This window comes from Dipodomys merriami, unplaced genomic scaffold, assembly GCF_024711535.1.
Source record: "Dipodomys merriami isolate MVZ:Mamm:240054 unplaced genomic scaffold, mDipMer1.0.p SCAF_169, whole genome shotgun sequence".
NCBI lineage: Eukaryota > Metazoa > Chordata > Mammalia > Rodentia > Heteromyidae > Dipodomys > Dipodomys merriami.
Genome location: NW_027203037.1, coordinates 2,715,472 through 2,720,444, shown reverse-complemented (window position 1 = coordinate 2,720,444; position 4,973 = coordinate 2,715,472). Strand labels below are relative to the sequence as shown.

The 4,973-nt window shown below is 44.4% G+C and overlaps 1 pseudogene; it reads left to right on the top strand.

Moving 5' to 3' along the window:
• The first annotated feature begins 1,694 nt into the window (after positions 1-1,694).
• LOC138828955 (pre-mRNA-splicing factor SLU7 pseudogene) lies at positions 1,695-3,431 on the top strand (annotated as a pseudogene).
• The last annotated feature ends 1,542 nt before the right edge of the window (positions 3,432-4,973 follow it).

Sequence of the window (4,973 nt, the reverse complement as noted above, 5' to 3'; positions counted from 1 at the left end):
CCATAAAATCTCAAGGAAGGACCCTGAGAGAAGCAATGTAGGTGAAATGGAAAGCCATGGGTCTGCATCTTGGGCCCTCTGGTATTGCTTGGGTTCAGTTCTGATTTCACTATTTTTACCTCTGAATGATAGATTCTGGGTTTGGTCCAATTTGATCTTGTGGGTCTAACTGACCTTCTGGCAGGTAGTGGAAAATTCCAGGTGTGGAGTCACTTCATACCATTTAGCTAAAGCTCCCATTTGACAGGTACTAGTGGGACTTGAACCATTTCTTGGAAGACTTGTCTGCTGGTGGTGAGGTAGGACTACTGAAGGTCTTGAGCTCCAGGATACCTCATTCTGGTTTTCACTGAGGCCTGAAAAGTTCGGTGTTGCATCTTCCACTGGTAGTCAGTCTTTAATCTGTGATCCATTTTTTTTTCCTGAATGAAAATCCTGTTACGTTCTTGTTTGAAAGTTATTTCATTGAACAAGTCAAGACTTACTGCTTAGTATTGTTCTGGATATTTCATTCATATTTAGAAGGAGAAGAAATGGAAAAAACAGTAATCACTAAGATAATTTAACAATTTACTCTCCAAAAAGAAAAGACTTGGAAAGTTTCACCACAAAATTATAAATGTTTGAGGAGATGATCTGTATCAGGACATAAAAATGGCATCACCACAATAGTATGTACAATTCTTGGGTTTTCTGTTAAAACCTGAAAAAAAATCACTTTATGAACAAGTTGAGCATTGAAAACAGGATGATTTTCTCCATAAGGGGTGCAGCTACCCTGCTAATGTTTATGAGAATCTACAGAATAATTATGAGTACTGGGGTAATGTTTGTTACTAGCTTCTTTTCAAAGATACCAGTAAACCAAACTTCCTCATGATACTGGTGCATGAGTTGAAATCTGATCAGGGAACATTAGAATAGTAAGATTTATCTTTCTATATTTTCCTGGGAAGTAGAGGTTAGATTCTCAGGATGGGCAGGAAGGATTGTGAGTTCTGCCTTGAATTAATTTGCCTACCAACTAGAGACTCAGTGCCCAAACTCAAGAGGTATTGGTTCCATGCAGGGGCTCACTCAAAATTCTTTTCAATTTATTTTGTGTTCCTAGGAATGGAACCCAGAACCACATACATCTACCAGGCAAGCTAGTCTACCACTGAGCTAACTCTGAGCTCCATTTTTATTTTTAATTGAAGCCAGTGAGTTTTGCTGAGAATGAAGTTAAACATACTAATGGAAATAGGTTGCCTGAGTGACTACCCATTTCCAAATGTGGGAATTCCAACTCCAGATCAACAGGGAGAGACAACGAAGAATCTGTGCCTTAAGACACCTGACTTGCCTCCCCCATCCCTTGTGAAATGCTTCTTTCACACAGTGCAAGAGCTCCCAAGGACAATTCTCAGGGTGGTGAGGATCAGTCTCATGAGTGATCCCACTGTTAGAGGGTAGGGAATGAGATAAAAAAACATATTGCAGGAGGGAAGTAAACATCGGTGGCTTGGTTTACTTGTCTGTCAGGGAGTGGTTGTATAGGGAGCTTGGGACTGGGGTCTGACTATTTAAGTCAAGCAGACCTCAAACTCTTATGTAGCCCCAGACCAGCCTAGAACTCTCCATTCTCCTGTCCTGATTGTGTGTACCACCCACCTAACACATTCTACTGTTTTAATACAGATGGCCAGTTCACCATGTCATCGGCAGCTGTGGATATAGTTAATGCCGCACCCCTGTCCAGGTCCAAAGGCTGAGTTTAGAGGAACCAAAGAAGATGACTCGAGAGGACTAGAGGAAGGAGCTAGAAGAACAATGGAAACTGGGTAATGCTCCTGCAAAAGTGGACGAAGAAGGAAAAGATAATCAATCCACACATCCCTCAGTATATTTCTTCAGTACCATGGTACATCCATCCATCGAAAAGACCCACCTTAAGGCACCAGAGACCACAACCCAAGAAACAGAAGCAGTTTAGTTCATCTGGAAAATGGTACAAGAGGGGTGTAAAAGAGAATTCCATAACCACCAAGTACCGCAAAGGTGCCTGCGAGACTGTGGGGCCATGATGCAAAAGGAGAAGGACGGCTTCGAGAGACCCAGGCAAGTTGGCGCCAAGTCTACCGGGACTATCATGGCACCAGATGAGCATGCCCAGCCTCAGCTCACGTTTGACTGTGACAGGAAGAGAGAGCCCTGGAACAGCTACAATCCAGAACAACACATGAGAATCGTGGAAGAGTACACCAAAGTTGACCTGGCAAAATGAACACTGAAAGCCCAGAAATTACAAGAAGAATTGGCCTCAGGAAAATTAGTGGAACAAGCTAATTCTCCAAAACATCAGTGGGGAGAAGAGGAACCAAATTCTCAGATGCATAAAAGATCACAACAGTGAAGATGAGGATGAAGATAAATATGCAGAGGATATTGACATGCCTGGACAGAATTTTGAGTCTAAGAGGTGAATTACAGTCTGGAATCTAAGGATTCGAGAAGATATTGCAAAATATTTGAGAAATTTAGATCCAAATTCTGTCTACTATGATCCCAAAACTAGAGCGATGAGAGAAAATCCCTATGCCAATGCAGGGAAGAATCCAGATGAAGTGAGTTATGTAGGCGATAACTTCGTCAGGTACAGAGGTGATACCATTTCCATGGCTCAGACACAGTTGTCTGCCTGGGAGGCGTATGACAAGGGCTCAGAGGTGCGCCTGCAGGCAGATCCCACGAAGCTGGAGCTGTTGTATGAGTCCTTCAAAGAACAGACAGAAAGCATCCTGGAAAAGTATGGCGGCCAAGAACATCTGGATGCTCCTCCAGCTGAGTTGCTCTTAGCCCAGATGGAAGATGGAAGACTATGTGGAGTATTCACAGCATGGGACCGTCATCAAGGGGCAGGAGCGAGCCGTGGCCTGCTCCACGTATGAAGATGACATGAAGATGCACAACCACCTGCACATCTGGGGATCTTACTGGAAAGAAGGTGGCCGATGGGGATACAAATGCTGTCACTCGTTCAAGCATTCCTACTGCCCTTGGGGATACAAATGCTGTCACTCGTTCAAGCATTTCTACTGCCCTGGAGAAGCCGGGAAGGAGACTAACACTGAGGAGTGTGTGAGTGAGACTGGAGAAGAGTCGGTGAAGAAACCACAGATGCTCATGGAGATGCACCAAGAAAAGCTACAGGAAGAGAAGAAAAAGCACCGGAAGAGCGATGACAATGATGATGAAGAGAAGAAACAGGAGAAACTGAAAAAGGCACTGAATGCCAAGAAGGCCCGCCTGCTCCATGTCAAGGAGATCTTGCAGATGGACGAGAGAAAGCGGCCATACAACCGTGTATAGGAAACTCAAGGAAATGGAGGCCTACAGAATCAAATGTCAGGCTGGATGACCCGATGGCCTCTTTCCTGGGCCAGCAGTAACTGTCCAGGGTACAGTCCAGCATGCACCACAACCTCCTGTTCATCATAGATGAAAAACCATGACCTGTCCTTGAGGCCTGACTTCAATAAAGCTTTCAGAAGTCTCAAAAATTTAGGAGATCAACACAGGCATCTAAGCCTGGGGAAGATAGCCTATAGCCACTGCTTTCAAACTGCATCTTCATCACCAGAGCAATCATCTAGAGTTCCATCCTTTACCTTCTTCCCCATGTTCTTTTGTTCTCTGGATCTCTGCAAACAATAAGTTGACCCAAATCAGATGATTCTACCCCTAGAGCATTGTCACTGGGGTTCCCACCCCCTGATAAGATGCTTGGCTAGTGAGAACTCCAGACCTGTTCTGAACCTGGGCGCATGGCCATGTTCTCAGCACAGGTTGTCTCTCCCTCTCTGTAAGCAGTATGCTCCTTAGGTGACAAACTCTTGAGCCAGAGATCTGGGTCCATGGGTTACTGCTGTGCAGCTTCTAGCTAGCTCTTCTAATGTTCAGGTCCTTCAGGAAGCTTTGACAATATCTGACAGTTAACTGCCAGGAGCAAATGTTTGACCAGGAAGCTTGGTAACATTTGTAATCTCTGCTCTTAACAGGCTTCTTAGACTTCACCAAGAAATTTCACTTTCTTGGGATTTTTCAGTTTCAGGACTTCACCTCTGACTTCCTATCTGGCAGGATTGGAGTATTAGAAGTGGGGGGCATGCAGGATTTTAAAAGGCCATCCTTTAAAACAACAAAAAACCCTTCAATGACAGGTCTTATTCCTAGTCACCTGTCCAGGGGTAAAGGGTATTGCTTTCTTGGTGGATGAGTGGGGTGTGGGGGAGGGTACAGAACTCGAGGAGAAAAGTGCAGCAGTAGAGCTGATGAAAGTGAATTCTACAACTCATGGGTGAAGATGGGAGGGAGGAACTTGGAGAGCAAGAGGGAACAGAAGACACTGTATGGAAGGAAAGGTACTCGTTACCTGATTCGTGTAACTGTCACCCCTCTGTACATCCCTTCTATAGTGCAAATTAATATGTATATAATATAAAATACTCAGGGGCATTACACTTGTTTATAAGTCAATATGAACTGGGGGACTCTGTAGTCCTCCCCTCTCCTGACTTTTGATGTCTAAGCTATACGTATAAATTTCTCCCTAAAAGGTTGAGCCCAGAGGAAATCTTCCCAGTCCTGGAGCTCCATGTGTCAAAAGAGGAACATGAAATACCTCTCCCTTTCTTCCAGAGATCAGGACCTGCCCTGGGGGGAGAGGAGCAGGCCCAGTGTTGGAGGGATGGTGACAAATGATTTAGAGGCCAAAAACATCCCAAAAGATGGTCTTTCTCTTTTGGTCCTGCTTTTTAAATTAAGGGCTCCTAATAGGACCCCCCTGACCTCCCCATTTCTTCCTCAAAGGACATGGTGGGAGTTACTTTCTCTACTAGGGCATTTTTCATTTAAAATGTCCACGATTCCAACATTAATAAAACTCATTTCTTTCTCCCTGAGACTTGGGCGTTTGACCTTCATATTTGAAC